Source organism: Marmota flaviventris, chromosome 6, assembly GCF_047511675.1.
Source record: "Marmota flaviventris isolate mMarFla1 chromosome 6, mMarFla1.hap1, whole genome shotgun sequence".
Taxonomy (NCBI): Eukaryota; Metazoa; Chordata; class Mammalia; order Rodentia; family Sciuridae; genus Marmota; species Marmota flaviventris.
The window spans coordinates 112482120-112502375 of NC_092503.1; positions in this window are offsets into that span (position 1 = coordinate 112482120).

The window sequence follows — 20256 nt, forward strand, 5'->3', positions numbered from 1 at the left end:
TCCCGTGGAGGCTGGGTTCCCAAGTGCTGGTGTCATCAATTATGTCCTTGGCACGTGCTGGGCCTGCTTTTTAACTATTAAAATCATGTAATAGCTAAAGCACATTGCTCCTGCAGCCCCGGGGTGGAGAAGCAGCTGTCAACTTCTCCAGCCAGCACAGGCTGCTGCTTTTCTCTGTACCAGCTCTGGCACAAGCCAGGACTGCATGCTCACTCCCAGCCTGGGAGATGCATGGAGGAAGCCCCAGGAATACACCCAGAGAGCTCTGGAAGCTTGGGTATGGGAGTTAGAGCCCAAAGAGTTCCCTGTGTAATGCCACCCTGTGAATGACTGGCCACCCAGTTCCTCTGAGAGTCTTTGGGAGAGGATCTTAGCGCTGGAGCTACGGACAAGCCACCAGTGAGAAAGGAGAACCTATTATTAGGGGTTAGGGATAGAGATCGAGGAACTGCATCATAGGTAGGGGACTCTGGCCCCGAAGTGGCACGTGCCTGTAATCCCAGTGGCTCTGGAGGCTGAGGCAGGAGGATCGAGAGTTCAAAGCCAGCCTCAGCAAAAACAAGGTGCTAAGCAACTCAGTGAGACCCTGTCTCTAAATAAAATACAAAATAGGGCTGGGTGTATGGCTCCACGGTGGAGTGCCCTGAGTTCAATCCTTGGTACCAAAAAATAAAATAAAATAAAAAAGAAGTAAGGGATGCTGGGCTTCATCAACTACAGCCAGAAAACAGAGTGGGACAGCTTGAGCAGTAAAGGTACTTAAATGGCATCTAAGAGGGACAATGGGCTTACCCTGGCACACAGCTTCTCTCTAGTTCCTTTCCTGCCCACCTGTACCCACTTCCCTCCTGCTCATTTATCTATTTCTTTTTGCTTTGACACCTCCTACCTGTCTCCCCCCATCAAGACCTCCACCCACCCCCTACCCCAACGAGGCATCACGGTTCCTAACGAAACGGAACCACTGCCAGATGAAATATATTACTATTAAATACTTAATTCTTCTAGTGAGCAGAGAGCAGGCAGTATGAATACGATTATTAAAGAAAATTACTTTGGCTGATCAGATATTTCTGCATACTAATTTCTGACCCCTCTTCCCTCACTCCCGCTTCTCGTCCCTTAGAGACCAGGACAGATAAAATTCCATCACAAATAGCTGATTACGGAGGCTTGCATTAAAAATCACATTTTCCCCCTGCCTCTCTCTCTTTGTGCCTTTGCTATGCTGATGTCCTTGCTTGGAGAAGGGGTGCTGCTAGGTAGCAGCTACCCCTTGGACAACACTGTGGAGACACCATTTCTTCCTTCTACTCCTTTCTGGCTAGGTTTTCTCCAATATCAACAGATCCGCTCTTCCAGAAAGTTCTCTAAATGTTCAGAAGATCCCGCAAGCTCAAGGGACTCTGTCAGTTAGCAACTCAAGGATCTCATCACAGTCTCTTGCTCCAGTGTTCTGTGCTTAAACATGGTGGGAATGACCACCAACCAAGATGGCTGACTTTGCACTGAGTACAATGTTAGGGTCTTAGTGGGGACAGGAAGTGGGATCAGAGGGCCCACCCCAAAGGGGAGGGACTTCCTAACTCTTCAGGGCTTTCTGATTGGCCAAGCTTTAGACTTCTTTGTAAACATCTGGGGGAATACAGAGTGAGGGAATTCATTCATTTGCCCTTACAGTCAGCAAACTTGTATATGTGTATAGAGGCATAAATGTATCTCTAATGTTGAACTCTGTATGAGTTTCTATGCCTTGTTTTTCTCATCTGCAAAATGGGGATAACAGCAATGCATACTTCATATGATTGTTGTGAAGATTGATTAGAACACTGGCTGTCACTGAACATAGACCATATAAGGGTCAGATATTGTTACTATTATTACTATTGCTACATACAGTTATTTTTTACTTTATTTTTTGGTGCTGGGGATGGAACCCAGGGCCTTGTACATGTGAGGCAAGCACTCTACCAACTGAGCTATATCCCCAGCCCCTACATACAGTTTTTTCAATGTACTCTCCACCTGTTCATCAATAACACTTTCCCACAATACCCCTATCAGGGAGTTTCTCCAGGCTTCTTTCCTGAATTCTCACCTGGCCCAACAAAGTCCTTAATGCCTCCCAGATTTCCTCCTCAATGACTCCTCAACTCCACCCGGAGGCCCCCTACCTGAGTTCAGGCCGCTGATGCTAGATGCCAGAGTAATAACCAGGGTTCTGACAATTGGAGGTGGTTGGGGAATGAGCTAAAAATATACCCATTCCCCCGCAATCCCATAAGCCTTCAATTTACCTGCTTTTATAAAAAGATGCTTCCTTAGGTGTCACTGGGTGGAAGGTATAATTACAGCCTGGGAATGTTAATTCCCTTGCTCCTGATATGCAGATCACTGCTCCATGGGGCTCCTGTCCTCCTCACAGCCTTGGGAAGGAAGGTGGGCAGGCATCAGAAGGGAGTCAGGATGGGGCCATGCCAGGCCTGGAGACCCGCAGGAAAAGGCCCTTAAAGGAACCTGGGCCAGTGGAGCTGGGTGAGGCCAGGAGGAGGTGCCTCTCAATCCTGGTTACCCAGAGGAATTCCCTGGCAGGTGTGGGGAATGGACAAAGTGAATACCTGGGACTGAGACCCCGACAGACTGTGAGGAAGAGCCTGTTCCAGATCACACACCTGAGCTGCACCGGTGGCCCAGAGTTCTCTTTCCTCATCTTTCAAACAGGCTGCCTGCACTGCCTTCCCCTCCAGGTCTCAGTGAAGTGCCTCCCCAGCACCCAACAGTAACCTACACTTTCATTCCTAATGCATTCTACCAGCGAATTGAGAGTCTGCTTCAGGGCGGGTACTGGGTCAGAGCAGCAGAGATCACAGTGCAGAGAGGTAGAAGGAAATGTAAATAGCCCCAGGAAGGTGTGGCCAGAGCTATGGCACAAGGAAGCCAAGGGTGTCCCAGGGGGTCAGGGCACAGCATCCTCACCCAGATGAGGAGTCCCTACTGAGCTTTGAAGAATATGGCCTGCAGCTCTCCCTGTTCCCACCCTGTCCCCCTTCAGTCTCTTTGTAAGACACAGTTAGGGAGACCCTCATAAAACTTAGGAGAGATCATGTCACTCTCTGCTGACACCCACACTGATTCTCCAGTTCACAGCATCATCATGGTGACCTCAAGGCTTCCTCTCCGCTTTCCTTGCCTGAATTTCCTCCATAGAGTCCACAGCCCCCGCTGCCCTATCTATTTTACTTCTTTGTATTGTGGAGGACAATGATCTTCAGTCTCTTATCCTGTCTTGTTCCCAGGGCTCAGAACAGTGCTAGGCACACAGTAGGTGCGTATTAAGAGTTTGTGAATGAATGCCCCCCCACCGAAGGATTTCCCAGTGGAGAGAGGAGTGGGTGAAAGCCAGGGGCAGCGGGAGGGCCCAATGCCTTCCGGGAAACCCAGGGGACTAGTGCACAGGGGAAAGAGGAAGAGGCGAGACCCGGCCTGCAGTTGCCTTTCTCTGTGGAAGTGGTCCAGAGCAGGGCTCTTGACATGACTTGATTTGCATTCTTGGAGGATCCTGTGGGCCAGCAGGAAGAAGCAGATCGTGGCTGGGGGCCGCGGGGCCATGCAGGAGAGAGCATGAGGCTGCTGCCAGGAGCCAGGCTGGTGTGTGTGTGGGGGGTCCCAAGGGGGAGGCAAGGCTTGGGCTTCCTATCCCTTCTCCAAAACAGTCTTCTTGCTCCCAATGAGACCCCAACCCCAGCAGCCAGCCTGTCCCCAGCTGGACTCCCTGAGAGACCCCTGGCTTTAATATTCCATTCAGTCTCTGCTTTGGGCTCCATCCCTCCGTCTTCACCGATGTCTTTAGATTGCCACCATGCTTCCCCATCAGCCGTCCCTGTCACTGCGGGTCCACACCTGAGAGGGGAGCAGTTCAGGAGGGCTTTTTCCATGAGCTTTCTGAAGGGAGGGACTGTGTCTTTCTGTTGCAAGCCTGACAGAATCATGACAGGGCTTTGGAGCCTGGCATTTTCACCTCCAGCAATATTGGGTTTCCATCCCAAGTCTCCAACTTAATACCTGATTTGCTCTATGTAAGTCATTTTCCCATCTGTAAAATGGGAATATAAATATTGCCACCTCATGGATGTGTTCTGGAGGTTAACTGAGATAATGCATGTAATAGAGCACGACATGGGGTGCTTCAGACATCTCCTGGCACCCTGCTCACCTCCATTGCCTTTCACCATCCTGTAAATATCTAACTATATCGTCATTGTAGGCTGTCTGACTTCACCACCAGTCTGCAAGCACCATGGGGGCAGGCGCAGAATAGTCATCGCTGTTAAAGTAAATGTGCTGCATGAGGGGCTTGCTGTATCATTAAACATGTAACACATGGAGTTCAACTGCTAAGCTAAACTGCTAAAAGAAGAGGGGACCCTGCTGGGCACAGTGGTGTGCACCTGTCATCCCAGCAACCGGAGAGGTTGAGGCTGGAGGGTCATAAATTCCCGGCCAGCCTCAGCAACTTAGCAACTTAGCAAGACCCTGTCTTGAAATAAAAAATAATACAAAGGGCTGAGGATGTAGCTCAGTGGTAAGTGCCTGTAGGTTCAATCCCCAGTACCAGAAACAAAAACAAAACAGGATCCTAATTAAGCCAAATTGACCTTGACTCTCCCCAGGAATCCCAGTGTTTGGGGGGAAGCTGAGAGTAAACTTCCCCTCTAAAGACAGCACAGGCAGAATGATCTGGAAGGGGCAGGATGGCAGGCCTGTTTCATCATACCCTGGCCTAAAAGGAAGAAGTGGAGGTCTCAGCCTCTGACCCTCAGCCAGGCCTGGGGCCAGTGGCCACTTTGACCCCCACCCCCACTCTAGAGAAAGGATTCTGGAATCAGGAGTGGGGTAGGCTCGCCTGCCCAGGCCTCTGTGGAGCTGGAGACCTGAGAGGCTGCAGTGCGCTGGTCCCAAGACTGCACATACGCAGGGCCGGGAATGTTTATTTTTCCTTATTGACTTTCTCCAAATAAACCCCTGCCGGCAGAAAGGGGCTCCCAGCAGCAGATGTTTACCCAGTGTTTGTGATAAAGGCCCTTCTCCATAGCAACAGGTGGCAAGGCACAGCTCTTTGGGATCCTGGCAGGGCCTCCCCACAGGGCTGTGCTTACTCAAAGGGAAGGAAAAAGAGGCAGAGAGGGAGATGGGAAGGAAGGAAGGAGGGAGGGAGGGAGGGGTAGAAAGAGGAAGAAGGGTACAGAGAGAGAGGCATCAGGAGACCAGGGGCTGGGAAGTGGACAGAAGGAGGGAAGGAGGAGCAGCAGGTCCAGAACTCTGTCCTCAGGGAGGCTTCTGCTGAGAGTTCCTAGTGGGTTCAGATCAGGAAAAGGCCATCTGTTGATGTGCATGGAAGTAGGGCCCTGCTGGCTTGGGTGCCTGTGAGCAGGCCACTTGTGGAGGAGGAGTGGAGGGGGCACCTGCTCAGTGAGGTTCCCCCCAGCAGAGTGTGAGTCCAAGGGATTGTGTGTGTCTGTGTGTGTGTGTGTGTGTGTCTGTGTGTGTGTCTGTGTGTGTGTACGGGCACACACCTGCCCTCTGCACTGGGGAGGGAGGGGGGTGTTAGTTTCCTAGGGCCAACGTGGGGGACACAACAGATGTGATATCTCAAAACAACAGAGGGCACACATATACACACACACCTGGGTGTGTATCCTCCCCCGGTTCTGAGCTCAGAAGCCTGAGACCACCGTGATTCCCAGCTCCTGAGGACTGTGGTTTACCCTGGTTTGCAGATGGGTCCTTTTAATGTGTGTTTCCGGGGCCATGACTAAGTTTCCCTCTTGTTATGAGGGCACCAGCCCTAATCCAGTATGACCTCATCCTAACTTGATTCCATCTGCCAAGACCCTATTTCCAAATAAGGTCACATGCACAGGGACTGGAGATTAGAACTTGAAGGTATTTGGGGGGGATGCAATTGTACCCTGTGCAGAGAGTGTCATGGAAAAGTCAGGGATGACAGCAGACAGCTCTTTCTTGTAATCCCTCTTCCTTCTTCTGCGAAGGGGAAGTGGTGGGTACAGGGTGAAGGAGGGGACCCACCTCCCTGTCTCAGCTGGGTGAAGTCCTCCAGCAACAGGAAGAGGAGGACTTGGGCCTGAGGAGGGGGTGCTAGGGTGACTGTGGGAGCTGGCACCTATGTCCATGACTTACTACTTGTGTGACCTTGGACAAGTTATTTATATCCCCCAGTGCCTCGATTTCCTCATTTGTACCAATTCACATCTCCAGGAGGACTACTGAGAATGGTGAGTCACTTTGAATGATGCCTGCTGAGTAGCAGGCGCTCTCCAAAGCACGGACCATTCTTTTTTTTTTTTTTTTTTTCCTTTTCTTTTCTTAGTTGTAGATGGACACAATACTTTAATTTAATTAATTGATTAATTGATTTTTATCGGGTGCTAAGGCTTGAACCCAGTGCCTCATACCTGCTAGGCAAGTGCTCTACCACCAAGCTACAACCCCAGCTGCACATGGGCCATTCTTGTCACTTCCTATGAGCCTTGTTGTGTGCCAACCTGCTGGGGAAGGCCCCTCCAGCATGGTGCCCACTCCTGCAGATGGCAGCCTTTGTTCCAGAAACGGAAGCAGTGATCAGACACCAAGGGGGCACCATTTGACATGGGTACAGCCTTGGCAGACTTTGTCCCAGAAGCCTGATGGGGATGAGGCACGAGTGGGGAATCTTCAAGCTGGACACGGGGCACCCTGCCTGAGCAGGTAGATGCCACCCACCCTGCCCCACAGCTCATCCACATGCTCCCACGAGGAGACGGCTTGTGTGCGACAGGACTCAGTGACCAGGCTGAAAGCACACACGTCACCTACAGACACACACACACACCTCAGAAACATCCTTGCACAGGTAGGCACAGACCCAGGCTTAAGCCACGTGGAAACCCATATATGATCCATGGGCGCAAAGAGTCCACGAAGCTCGTAAAAGTCCAAAATTATTTGTTCATGGGCAAATCTTTCTTGAACACCTACTGTGCATCAGGCATTGCTCTAGTTCCTGGAGAAACCCCAAGAGATAAACATGGAGATTACATTTCGCCCAAGAGACAGCAAGAAAAATGGAAAAGCGAATTACATTGTACAATAGAAGGAATTTAGCGCCATGGAGCTGGTGAAGGGGGGCAGCAGGGCCAACCCATCTCCTGCCAGGCTGGCCTGCAGGCCCCGGTCCAGCTGCGCCCCCCAGAGGGACGGCAGCTCCTGGACTGGCTCCCGTGGTGGCCTCTGTCAGGGTCCCCCCCACCCCCACCCCGCAGTGGGCGTCCCTCCCCCGGGGATGTGCTGCTCTCACTGCAGCATGTCATCCCCCTCGTTACTATTCTAATCCTCATTACGGAAACGTCCTCACACTCAACACGACGACCACGCAGCCTGGCTGTTGTGCAGCCCCGTGGGGAGACAGGCCGGGTGTGGGGAGCTGCTGGGGAGAGCAGTCAGAGCAGCCCGGGAAGAGTTGATGCCTTCCGGAGCTGGGGGGGCGGGCGGCTTTGGGGTGTCAACTTTTTCTTTCCTCTCTGTCCTGTTATCAGCCCTTCCAAGGAGGATAATTGTCTACTCTAGTTCTTGCCTGTCACCAACGTATCCCCCAGGACCTCAGAGCCCCGCCCTGCCCTGTGGCCCTGTGCCTCCTCCATTTTTTCAGCCAGCCACCTGCAAGAGTGCTGAGCACACAGTAGGTGCTCCATAGATGCCACTTGACAGCAGAGGATAGGAACAAAAGTCAATACAGGAGGGTGGGATAACAGGAGGCAGGAACGTTAAATGAGGTTAAAGGGCTTCCCTGTTCCTACCCCAAACATCTAGGCTCCTCCAGAGGCATTGCTTGAAATCCACTGTCACAGACTCAGTCCTTGGGCTAAGCATGTCCTCCTTCCCCCTCGGTACTCATGTAAAAGGCAAATGCACCCCTGTGAAAGACAAAGTACGTGGTGACTAACAGTGTGTTGGTGAATGACCTTGGCCAAGTCCTTGAACTTTCCTGGGCTTCGGTGCCCTGGTCTGTACTGTGGGGATGAGACTCCTGCCTACCTCGGGCTGTGGGTGAGTGTCACCTCCCACTGCACCTAGCTGGCAGTGACTTCTCGGCACATGGCAGGCTGGTCACCCTGTGCAGCAGGTAGGCATATTCCCCCAACAGGACCCGCCATAGGGCAGGGTGGCCTGAAGGCCAGCTGCTGGGCTCATCAATTCCCCAAGGCCGGCAGGCATCAGCCTTGCTGCAGAGACTCGGGAGGCCGGGGATGGGGCCTGAGGGATTCGGAGACTCTGGCAGCTGGGTGGGCTCTCGCCCCTGAGCCAGATCTCTGCAGAGCTGAGGCACAGGGCCAGCATCAGTGGAGAGGGTGGCTGGGAGGGGGAAGAGGGAAGGTGAGGAAGGGGGGACTGGCAGGTTTACTTCCGGCCCCGTGCGATGAGCACAGGGGAGACAGCTAGAGAACAGAGCCCTCAAAGTTTCCAGCACATTCCTGCTAAAATTAGCCCCATCTTGCGTACGCAACTCTATATTTAAACTAGAGGCCTGTCAGAGGCACTGAGCTGTGCCGGCGGCACATGCCTGGGTTGGGGCCCTGGCATGCTGCGGAGCTGCTGGTGGCATCTCTGGGCAGGAGCAGGCTGTCCAGGCCTGGGCCAAGGCCGCTGCCCGCCCACACCTCTCGGTGCAGAGTTGCATGGGGTGTGAGGGAGTGATGGCAGGTGAGGCCTCCTGCTTCCTGTCCCCGTCTCTGGGGCAGAACCCCAGCAGGACAGACAGACAGACACACAGCCACAGAAGGGATGGGGCCAGAGGGGTGGAAAGGGCACTCTGGGGGAGCAGAGGAAGGAGAAAGCAGCCAGGGAGGAGGGGTGAGGGCAGAGTAAATGGTATCTGGAAACTTCGACAGAGGGAGGTGGACAGCACTCCTGAGGCACCATGAGGTGCAGATGGTTGGGTGGTTGTACCCCTGTCCACAGACGGTGGGCAGGGTCTCCAGGGGAGCTCAGCCTCTCCAGGAGCTTGGTCTTCCCCACCCGGCACCCCTGCTGTGAGGGTGGGGGAGCCCAAGCTGGTCTCCTCCTTCTGCCTGCCGCCCACCCTCTCTGGGGAGAGCGCTGGCTGATAAGAAGCGACTTTTACCCGAGGCCTGGAACATTAACTTTGACACTGAAAAGGGGATGTTTTATTACCCAGGAATATTTCTGCATCTCTTTAGACACCTTCTCACGTGGTCCCACCACTAGCAGCCGATCTCTTCAGACAACGAAAACCACCTCTCTGTTCAACCCTCCTGCTCCAGCCCTGAGCGAGCCTCGTGGAGGGCATTCTATTTTATTTTATTTATTTGGGGTGCCAGGGATTGAATCCAAGAGTGTTTAACCAGTGAGCCACACCCTCAGCCCTTTTTATGTTTTATTTTGAGATAGAGTCTTGGTAAGTTGCTGAGACTGGCTCTGAACTTGTGATCCTCCTGCCTCAGCCTCCGTGGCTGCTGGGATTACCGGCCTGCGCCCCTGAGCCTGGCAGGAGGGCATTTTTTATGCAGCAAGTTTCTCTCCTGAAGGGCTGAACTCCTCCTCCTTGCCTTGCTGTTTTGTGTGTGCTCATCTGCACAGGTGTGTGCCTATGTTTGAGCTTGTGTATGCAGGTGTGCATGCTGGGGACAGGTCTGTGAAGTCCCCCACCAGGACTTTCCTGCAGCAGGTCTGCTCTGATTGCCAACCTGCAAGCAGCCTTAGAGAGCAAGCAGTCCACCCCTCTGAGGCTGCAGAGAGGGGGTGTGACTAGCCCAGGGTCACTACTAATCTGCACCCTGAATTCAGGTTCCATACTTTCCATGTGTGTCTCCCTCCTTTGCAGCTAAGTCCCTCTCATCCTTAGAATGTCCCTGCCAGGATGCCCCTCTGTCTGAGACCTGGCTCGGACTTTCCAGGTAAGGTAACCAACCCACTGTCCCAGTTGTCCTGTGACTGTCTTGATGTTAACACGAGTAGTCCCACATCCTAGCCAGGATGGTCAGTCACCCCATTTCCAGGTCAAAACAATCCCCTTGCTTCCTGTGCTCTCAGAAATAGTCATTGGCTTTCTCCACGGACTCAGCACCCTCTTCCCACTCATACTAACTCTCTGAGGATGCTACTGTTGTACCCATTTGACAGGTGATAAAAGTGAGGCGCAGGGAGGTCCTACGGCATGCCCTTCTGAGAGGCTACAGCCAAGATTCAAACCTGAATACCCCGTTCCCCGAGGGACTCTCAGCCACTGGGCATCCCACCCTGAAGCCCTGTTTGCTTAATATATAAAGCCATCTCCTTGTTCAACCAAACCCAGCCAGGCAAAGTCCATGTCTCCTTAACCCTGGGGCCTGGAAGAGTGCCCAGGATGTGATACACATTGACCTGTGCCTGGCCTGGCCTGGCCTGGCCTCCCCTCGGTTGGCACTAATCCCGTCCCTTCTCACTCTCCAGGCCGCTGGTCTGCAGGGCAGCAGGCCCTTTCTTGCTCCTGTTTGGCGTCCTCTCCGCCCCTCAGCCCCGTATTTCAGAGTCTTGAAAGCGGCCACTTTCCCATGAGCCAGCAAAGTTCAGGAGAAATTCAGCACATGTTCTGAGAGTTTCCAGACTTGGTCTTTGGCCCGAGGCCACCTCAGCCCCACCCTCCCCATGGACCCAAGATGGAAGTGCCCCACTCAGCAGCTGGGCCCTGAGGGCGGCCTCTGGCTTCTGGGGCCTCTGCTGCAGCCACCACTCCTGTGCAGATGTGATCCCCATGTAGGGGACGGGTGGTACGGCTCTTGCGGTTTACTCTGTATCCAGAAACCCTTAGTGAAATTACAGCTTTAATTAAATACAGCTGGCTGTACGTTATATTCCGTATAATTATCGTGTTATTATTATTATCACTTAGACAAAAGTTCAAACAAAGTTTATTGTAAATACTGTTTGACAGAAATAACTGGAAGAGCTGAGGGCTATTGGCTTGCCTGAGTGACAGAGGGAGGCGGCCACGGCTGTGCCATAGGAGTCAAGAGAGGGGTCCAGGTGGCAACTGGGCAGGAGAGTCTGGGTTGGGTGGGGCTAGGCAGACCTGCCACCCTGGCAAGCCCCCGCCCATATCTAGGCCTCAGTTCCCTTCTCTGGAGAGGAGAGGGGCTCATTTATTCTACAAATATTGATTGAGACCTACTATGTGGACAGCACTGTTCTAGGCCTTGGAATTCAGTGGTCGACCAAGAAGACAGAACTTCGGCCTTCATGGAGCTTATGTTCCAGTGAGAAGAGGAAAGGCAACCAACAAATGCACAGATAAATGTGTGTAAAATGTCAGGTAGCAATGAGCAACCTGAGGACACAGAGTGGGACAGGGGAGGTCCAGGGGTATTGGAGCAACTGGGGAGTATTGGTTTTAGGAAAGGCCCTCCTAAGGGGTGCATTTGAGTAGGGACTGGATAAAATAAAGGGATGATTTGTGAGAAAATAAAGAAGGAAACTCTCCCAGCAGAGGAAATAGCAAGTGCAAAGGCCCTGAGGCAGAAGCCTAGTTGACATATTGGAGGAATAATGAGGAGGTCGGAGAGCTCAGAGCAGTGGAAGGGAGGAGAACAGTGGTAGAAGATGAGATCGGGGGAGAGCAGGGCACAGAGAGTGTAAGGCCATGATCTCATTGGATTAGATTCAAATTAGGATCATCAAAGTTCCTTCTAACTCTGACTCTCCCTGACTCTAAGGTCCTCTGTTGTGGAACAAACCACACCAAAACTTTGTGGCTTAAAAAAAAATTTTAGAATCTCTCTCAGTTCTGTGGGTTGACTGGACTCAGCTGTGTGGTTCTTACTCAGGGTCTCTCATGTGGCCCACATGGCCACTGGGCCTGGAATCACCAGAAGGTAGGAGAGGGTGTGATGCACCCACTGTCTGCTTCCCTCCTGTATCTAGCAGCTCACTGGGGTGGAGGCAACAGCTGGGCTCGTGGCCAAGTGTCTCTTTTTCTGTTTCCTTTTGGTCCCTCTACGTGGCTAGCTTGGGCTGCCTTACCGCGTGGTAGGCTGAGGGTAATGGGTGACTTACATGGTGCCTGACAGTGAACGTGTCAAGGGGCCCATGCAGAAATTGCAAATTATTTTCTATCCGAGCCTAGGAAGTCACACAGTGTCACTTTTGCCACATTGCACTGGGTCACCCCAGATTTAATACAAGGCGGGTCAGTTCTACTCAGGAGCATGGAATTGCGGAGACCTGCTCCCTAGGAGCTGGGGCTGCACCTGGGCTGTCTGGCTTTGCTCCTGCTTCCTTCATGGCTCAAGAAAGATATTGTAGTCAGACATGGTGGCGCAGGCCTTTGATCCCAGCAGCTCTGGAGACTGAGGAGAGGAATCAAAAGTTAAAGTTCAGCCTCAGCAACTTAGTGAGACCCTGTCTAAAAATAAAAAGGATGGGGGATGGGATGTAGCTAAGTAGCAAGGTGCCCCTGGGTTCACGCCCCAGTATCAAAAAAGAAACAACAACAACCACAAACAAAAAAAAAAAGAAAGAAAGAGAAAGAGAGATACTCTAGTTGGGCACATCGGTGCCCACCTGTAATCCCAGCTACTCAGGAGGTTGAGGTAGAAGGATCACAAGTTCGAGGCTGGCCTGGGCAATTTAGGCAAGACCCTGTCTCAAATTTTTAAAAAGATCCAGGGGTGTAGCTCAGTGGTAGTGGGGGACACTTCCTCAGTCTCCTCAATGTCCCTCGTCTAGGACATGACAAATGTCTCAGTGCAAACTGGTTTGCAGAAAAGCACCTCACAAACCCACTTTTTCTTTTTCTTTTTTTGGTACCAGGGATTGAACCAGGGGTGCTTAACCACCGAGCCACATCCCCAGCCCTTTTTTGTATTTTATTTAGAGACAGAGTCTTGCCGAATTGCTTAGGGCCTTGCTAAATTGCTGAGGCTGGCTTTGGACTTACAATCCTCCTGCCTCAGCCTCCCAAGCCACTGGGGTTATAGGCATATGCCACCGCACCAGTCCCAAAAGCAGCTTTTCAAGGGTTGGAAGGAGAAGGTTTGCCCAAACACAAACACAGCCCTTGCAATACAGCTGCAGACCTATAGTGCTTTTGAACTGAAAGGAATCTTCAATATCAAACCTAAAACATGCATGGATATGAGATCTGAGGCCCAGGCCCAGAGAGAGGCAGGGACTTGCTTGGGATCCTCACATTAACTCTGGTGGACTTGTAGCCCAAATTTGCCCCATGACCCTATGAAGGCCCTTCCTGAGGTCTGAGCAGGGTGGAAACTCCATGTGAGGGGCAGGGATGGAAGGGGGCCATCTCTGCTCCAGACGCAGACTGTGTGCAGCTTGCAGCCCAGCTGGAGCCCCAGCTCTAGGAAGAGGGGACAGGGCTCTTCAGGAGTGGACAGCACTGTGAACCAGCCATCAGGGGACCTTAGCCTGTGACTTTGAGATCCTGATCCTTCCCCAGGAATTCTAGAGTGGAATGCAGACAACTCAGCGGTGCCGGGTGCTTGCATCCCAGTGATTCTTATTCCAGGGAACAGGCTGGTAGGAACAGAGGATTAAAAGGGACTTGCAGGTTGGAATTCTCCAGCTTCTGGGAGGCCCTGGGCTGTCAAAATCCAGAGCAACTTGGAGGTAGATGTTGAACTGCATCTCCTGATGCGGGTGGGAGGGTCTTCTGTGTGTCCTCTGGGGACTCAAACCCATGGCTGTCCTGATTGGAGACAGGGGCAGACTGTTCCTGGCAGCCAGCCTCTGCTGTGCTGCCTCCTTCCAGGCCCGTCACCTGGCGGGGAGCGGGGAGCAGGTTGCTAACTTCTGCTGACACTGGCAGGGGCCGTGCTCCCAGCCTGATCCCTCATGGCAGCCACACTCGCACAAATCTTTAATTGTTTAGTTTAAAGAATTGTGTTTTGACCGCGAGGGGATTTTGGCTGGAGCTCAAGAAGTGATAATGATATTTCGCTGCCAAGACGTCTCCTTGGCTCTGCGCGTGTTAATGTGCACTTTCAAGACGCTCCAATTAACTGCATCAGCTCTGGGGAGAGAAAGGGAGAGAGAGCCGGCAGGGGAGAGGGAGGGAAGGACGCTGGGGAAGGCAGGGGGGAAGCAGACAGGCCCCCCCCCAATCTTTTTATTAGCAAACAAGTGGGGGTGGGTGGGTGGTTGACAAAGTTCTCAAAGACTCGCTCAGTGAAATGATGTCTCTTACTTTGGAGGGGGGCGACCCTGGTGAGACAGGGAGAGGTCCATGGGCACCTCCTGGCCAGCCGTGCTCCAGGTGGATCTGCTTTGCCAGCCCCAGGTGGCCCACCCCTACCCCTTTTCTCCAAGTGCTCCTCTTCCAACAGGCATTTGGTTTTCCCTTTACTTAGGGAGAAGGCAAAAGCTGGTAGGGGTCCCCCCCCCCCCCCCCCCCCGCTCCAACCCTCACCCCAGCTCTCAGCCCACTACCCCATCACCACAGGGGCCTCCTCTCTCCACTCTCCCTCACCCTCACCTCAGTTTCTGGAACACAACATGCAGGGCTGGTGGACTCACAGCTTTTCAAGGGTTGGAAGGAGAGAAACTTACTGTTCCCTCTTCTGAGAAGGCTCTTCACCAAGATATCTACTGTCACCATCTCTGTGAGGCCATATCTAAAATTGTAATCACTTCCGAGCCCAGCTTTGTCCAGATGGCATTGATCACCATCTCACATATGACGTATATATTAATTAATTAGTTAATTTTGAGGTCTAGGGGTTGATCCCCAGGGATGCTCTACTACTGAGCTGCATCCCCAGCTCTTTTTATTTTTTTTTATTCTGAGACAGGGTCTTGCGAAGTTGCTCAGGCTGGACTTGAACTTGGAATCCTCCTGCCTCAACCTCCAAGTAGCTGGGATTACAGGTGTGCCTTGCTCACCTATTTATTTTAATATCTGTCCCCACCACTGGACTGTGTCCCCTGAGGGATACATTTTTGTGTTTTCTGCATGGCTCCATTTTATTTCCAGAACAAAGCCTGGTGCGTGGGAAGTCTTCAGTTACTATCTATTGTGTACTAACGGGATGAATGAACTTGGTTCATTCTGGCCATGCCTGGTCCCACCCATTTCCAGACTTTGAGTCCCAGTTCCATCTCTATGTGCACCCCTCACAAGCCTGCCACTTCTATGACCATGGCTATAACCCTGTCTTTACCCTCAGCCTCACTCTGACTCATTCCGATTAGAGCCGTATCCTTGACCTTCACCTTATTGGTCTCCACCAGTGAGACTGACTCCTTTCCCCATTCACTGGGCTCCTGAATTAAATGTCCTCGGCCCTCCCTGGAGGCCTGAGTTCCTGAGGGCTTTGAGATTCCACTTCACCCCGGGGCCTTGAAGCAGGCCAGGACAGGAGAGGTCCCCCCTGCAAATCCCCAAGGGGACTGTGCCAGATCCCAAGGTGAGGTTGCCTTGGAGGGGTTGGGGCTCATGCCCTAAGCTCAGTGCCTTCCTGCAAATGGCTATGGTGGTATCCGCAGCAGTTAGAAGTGTGGGCAAGGCTTCTTGGCAGCAGCTCAATCCGGTCTGGCAATGGGAAACTCCTCCCTGGTGGCTTCATTTCCCAGGTGGCATCGGGGGACCAGGAGGCCTGCAGTGTCTGCTCCCAACACAAGCACGAAAATGACTTTCCCACGTGCCGAGCCTTCCCGGTCCCTCTTCGCACACATCCTCACACCCTGCTCTAACTCAGAAGCATCTAGAATCACAAGCTCATTCCAAAGCAGTGGTTTGAGAGAAAGCAAAGGCTTCCTTTAAAGCAACATCCGCCCCCGAGGGAAACCCCTCCAAACTGGGCCCCCGCCGAGGTAGGACGGCCCAGGCCCGCAGGATGGCTGGGGGCGAGGCCGGGGCACCGGTGACCACCCCTGGCCGCCCCTCCTCTCCTCCCTCTTGGCCTCCCTCCTCCCCTCCCCGGTCTCCCTGTGCCCTCCAGGCCTCCGGGGAGGGTCAGCTCCGGCGGCTCAAGTTACAAGAACTTGAAGACAGGAAGATTTAGCGCGGGAGCCGCGGAGCCGCACAGTGTGCTGTTTGTCCGCCTTTGAAACCAGAGGCCGGGCGCGGGGGCGGGGGCGGCGGGAGGCCGCTGGGCGCTCGGGTGAATTATCGCTCCTTTCGGGCTCGGACTTCCAAGGCCCGGCCGCCCTCCCCCAGCCCGGCTCCTGTTTCTCCAGGTGCTGGGGTGTTTTGCTACGTGTTAATTTGCCCCAGTTGACGCGCCCATTCCTGGCCCCGGCCCCCCAGGGGGAGCCTAGCCCGCCCTGGGTGCGCCCGCAGGGGCCTCGCGGGTGCGGAGACGCGGCCCCACGTCGCGCGGCCTTTGCCTCGGGCCTGGGAGGAGCAAGGGCTGGGGGGAAGCGCGTTAGGAGAGGGTGGTATCGGCGCACAGACGGTGCATTGTCCTCCGCAGGACGGCGGTCCCCTCCCCAGCGCCGCGGGCTCCAGATGGGCCGCGCGCTAGCGGCGACCCCTGCCGGCCCTCCATGCGCCCCGCCGCCTCCTCCAGGGAGCTCGCCCGGATTCCCAGACCTGGAGAGAATGTCTGGAGACGCTTTCGGCATCCCAGACATCTGTCACAGGGTCTTCGCTAATACATCCCGAGGTCAGCCAGGCCCCGATGGCTGTGATTTTTTGAGAAACAGAAACAGGCTTTGAGCAGCTAAGGAGCTGGCCACACAGCTACTGACTGGGAGGCAAGATCGGGATGTGAGCCAGGTTTTCTGAGCCCAGTGCGGGTCAGTGCAAGAAGAGGAGGGAGCAAAGCCACACGTGGGAAGGGGAGGGGTCTAGCAGAGGGGGTGGGGTGCCCGGCACCAGCCTGACCTTGCCCTTTGACCTTGTGTGCTTGGTTTTCACTGCTTCTCTCCAGGGTCTGCCGCCAGCCCCAGCTGACCCTCAGCGGTTCCCAGTAGGAGGAGGGCACCCAACTCCCCCACCTCCTTTTCTCCTACTGCCCCTGCCCTGCAGGCCTGAGGCCTAAGGAGAGGGGAGAATCCCTATCAAGTTGGGGGCCGGAGGCTGTGGATTAGAAAGTGGCTGCAAAAAGCCAGCAGTAGGAAGAAGTCTCACGGTGACAGGGCTCCTTCCCGCTCCGCTTCCCAGATGGACAGGGCTGGGGGTCGGAGTGGGGGAAGGGCCCAGACTGGTGAAGCAGGAGGGAGGAAGGGGCCGAGGGTCCTGAGAGCCCCCACTCAGGTCCCGTCCTGCTCTCCCCTGCATCTGTGAGACCAGGGCCAGGTCCTTCGGCTCCCTCTTGCCCCTGACCTTCACTGTGCCTCTCTGCTTCCCTCTCCCTTGGGGCCCTCCTGGCCTCTCTTTTCTCCCAGAGATTTATAGAACCGTATCCCTAGGCAGGCCTCCCTTTGTCCCTGGGGGGCACCAACGAGCCCCCCCTCCCCTCTTTCCCACTAGTGAGTCCTATCAGGTGGCAGTGAGGAATGTGGTAGGCAGGTCAGGAAAGGGGACCGGCCACCTCTCTCCCCTGCCAAAGGGGAAAATGCCTCTTGAGCGCAGCTCAGCATTTGGGATAGTTTCATCTCCCAGCAGCCCCTCTGCCCACTTTCTCCTTCACACCACCCTAAAGCCAGAGCTCTGCTACAGCCAACCCTCCACCCTCCCATGCACAACATTTTACCCTTTCCCTCCCAGATTTTCTGCCCTTCAGGATTCTTCCTTAACACCTTTCAGGCTTTCTTACCACCCGTTCTTGGCTGAACCCCAGGGCTGAAAGGCAAGATGGGGTACCAAGGGTGGGGTGAGCATGCTCAGGAGGGAGGGCTTAAAACCCTTCTCTTGTCCCCACCTAGAGAGCTGGCGTAGTTTAAGGAAGTCCAGACTGCCCTGGATTGGAATCCCAGCTTTGCTTTTCAAAGGTGTGACCTTGGGAATAATCTTGCTACTCTATCTTCTGGTGTGGTTGTGAGGACACTATGCCCAGCACACAGTAGGCCCTTCATCAAGGATGCTTCCTGGTGTGTGGGCTCCTTTGTGTGCAGGCTGTGGGTGTGCCTGTGGGAGAGAGGAGGGGGGCCCACCTAGAACAACCCCAGAGGAACCCCTGGGGCTGGCATTTTGGGCATGGGTGGAGATGGCAACTAAATGGTTCCAGTGGCTTTCTTGGCACTGGGTTAGGCGTGATGGAGATAGAAGATTCATTTATTATTAATTTTTCTTTTTTGGGTGCTGGGGATTGAACCCAGGGCCTTGTACTGGAAGGCAAGTACTCTACCAGCTGAGCTATATTCCCAGCCCAAGATTCATTTATTAATCAGTACAATTTTTTTTTGTTTGTTTGTTGTTTGTTTTTGGTAAGGGGGATTAAACCCAGGGGTGCTTAACCATTGAGCCACATCCCCAGCCCTTTTAAAATATTTTATTTAGAGACAGGGACTCACTGAGTTGCTTAGGGCCTCACTAAGTTGCTGAGGCTGGCTTTGAACTCGTGATCCTCCTGTCTCAGCCTCCTGAGCCGCTGGGAGCCACCGTGATGGGCTCCAGTACAGTTTTGAATACTTTCTATGGCAGCCTATGCTGGCCAATTGTGCTAAGGCCACATTTCCTGCCCTAATGGGGCTCACGTGCTAGCCAAGGGACACAGACCCAAAGAAAGTCACTGGACACATAAAACAATTGCAAGTGAGTCTAAGGAAAACGAAGACAATTTACAAAGGGTTTAGCTGGGTGGCCACCTGAGAGGGTGACAGTGGATTAAACCTAGAGGATGAGAAGGAGCTAGGGGAAAGAGTTATAGTCAGAAGGGACATAAGGTTCAGAGATGATCAGGTGAGAAAGATTTTAGCTTGTTTGTAGGACTGAGAAAAGAAAAAACAACCAACAAAAGAAATGAACCTGAGGAGCCCCAGGCATGGTGGCACATGCTGTGATCCCCACAGCTCTAGAGGCTGAGGCAGGAGGATCATAAATTCAAAAGCCAGCTTCAGCAACTTAGTGAGGCCCTGAGCAACTCAGTAAGACCCTGCCTCAAAAAAAAAAAAAAATAAAAATAAAAATTACAAAAAGGATAGGGGGTGTAGGTTAATGGGTAAGCACCCTATACCAATGGTAGGAGGTGAAGCTGAAATGAAAATAGCTTTATTAAAAAGAAAGAAAGACCACATGATCATCTTGAAAGATACAGAAAACACATTTGAATAATGAGCATTTATTGTGTTGAGCATGGTGGTGCACACCTGTAATCCCAGGGGCTGGGGAGGCTGAGGCAGGAAGATTGCAGGTTCAAAGCCAGCCTCAGCAACTCAGTAAGAACCTAAGCAACTTAGCGAGACCCTGTCTCTAAATAAAATATAAAAAAGGGCTGGGGATGTGGCTCAGTGATTAGGCGTTCCTGGGTTCAATCCCAAGTACCCCCCACCCCCCCAAAAAAAAAGATGGATTTGATCCAGCAGGGCTGGCTGATTGATGGGTTGGAGATGAGGGTGATGAGAAGGGAGGAATCAAAGGGGCACCTAGGCTTGGGGCTGGGGAGTTGAGGCAGATGTGGGTGCCACTTCCTGAGGGGGAAGACCTGGGGGAGGAGCTTGAGGAGGAGCTGGGGGAGGAAGGCTGCAACTCTGTGGGTCCTCTCACATTTGAGATGTCTGTGGGGACAGGTGGTGAACAGCTGGAGAAATGAAGAGCAGCGCGGGAGGTCAATTTTTAATGTCTTAAGCAGTAGAGGGTCTTTAAATCCACGGTCCTGGATGAGACCACCTGAGAAAGGGGCGCATGGAGAAGGGAGAGGAGGGTGACTGAGCTGGAGCCAGCAATCGCAACGGAGGAAGGGGCAGGTGGGGTGCGGGGGAGAGGCCAGGAGAAGGTAGGGCAGCTTTTGGAGGGAAGAAGGCTACAGGGTGTCAAACGCTGCTGAGGAGAGGAGAGAGGAAGCACAGAAAAAGAGCTGGAGGTCTTGGCCACCTCGAGGTGGTTTTTGTAGTGTGTGTCCCAGCGGTCGCAGCAGCAGGAAGGAAGCTCAGCCTAACTGAAGCTGCTGGGCAGACCTCCTGGGGAGGCTCCCCGGGAAGGGAGGGTCAGAGGTCAAACTGGGTCTCTTCTTTTGCTTTAAACACTTGGCTGCTGTACCCTCTTCCCCTGCTCCGTCAACACCTGGGATCCTACAACGCCCGACTGTGGCAGTTGTGGCAGGAACTGTTAGTTCCATCCCTCTATCCACTGTCATCCTCTTAGTA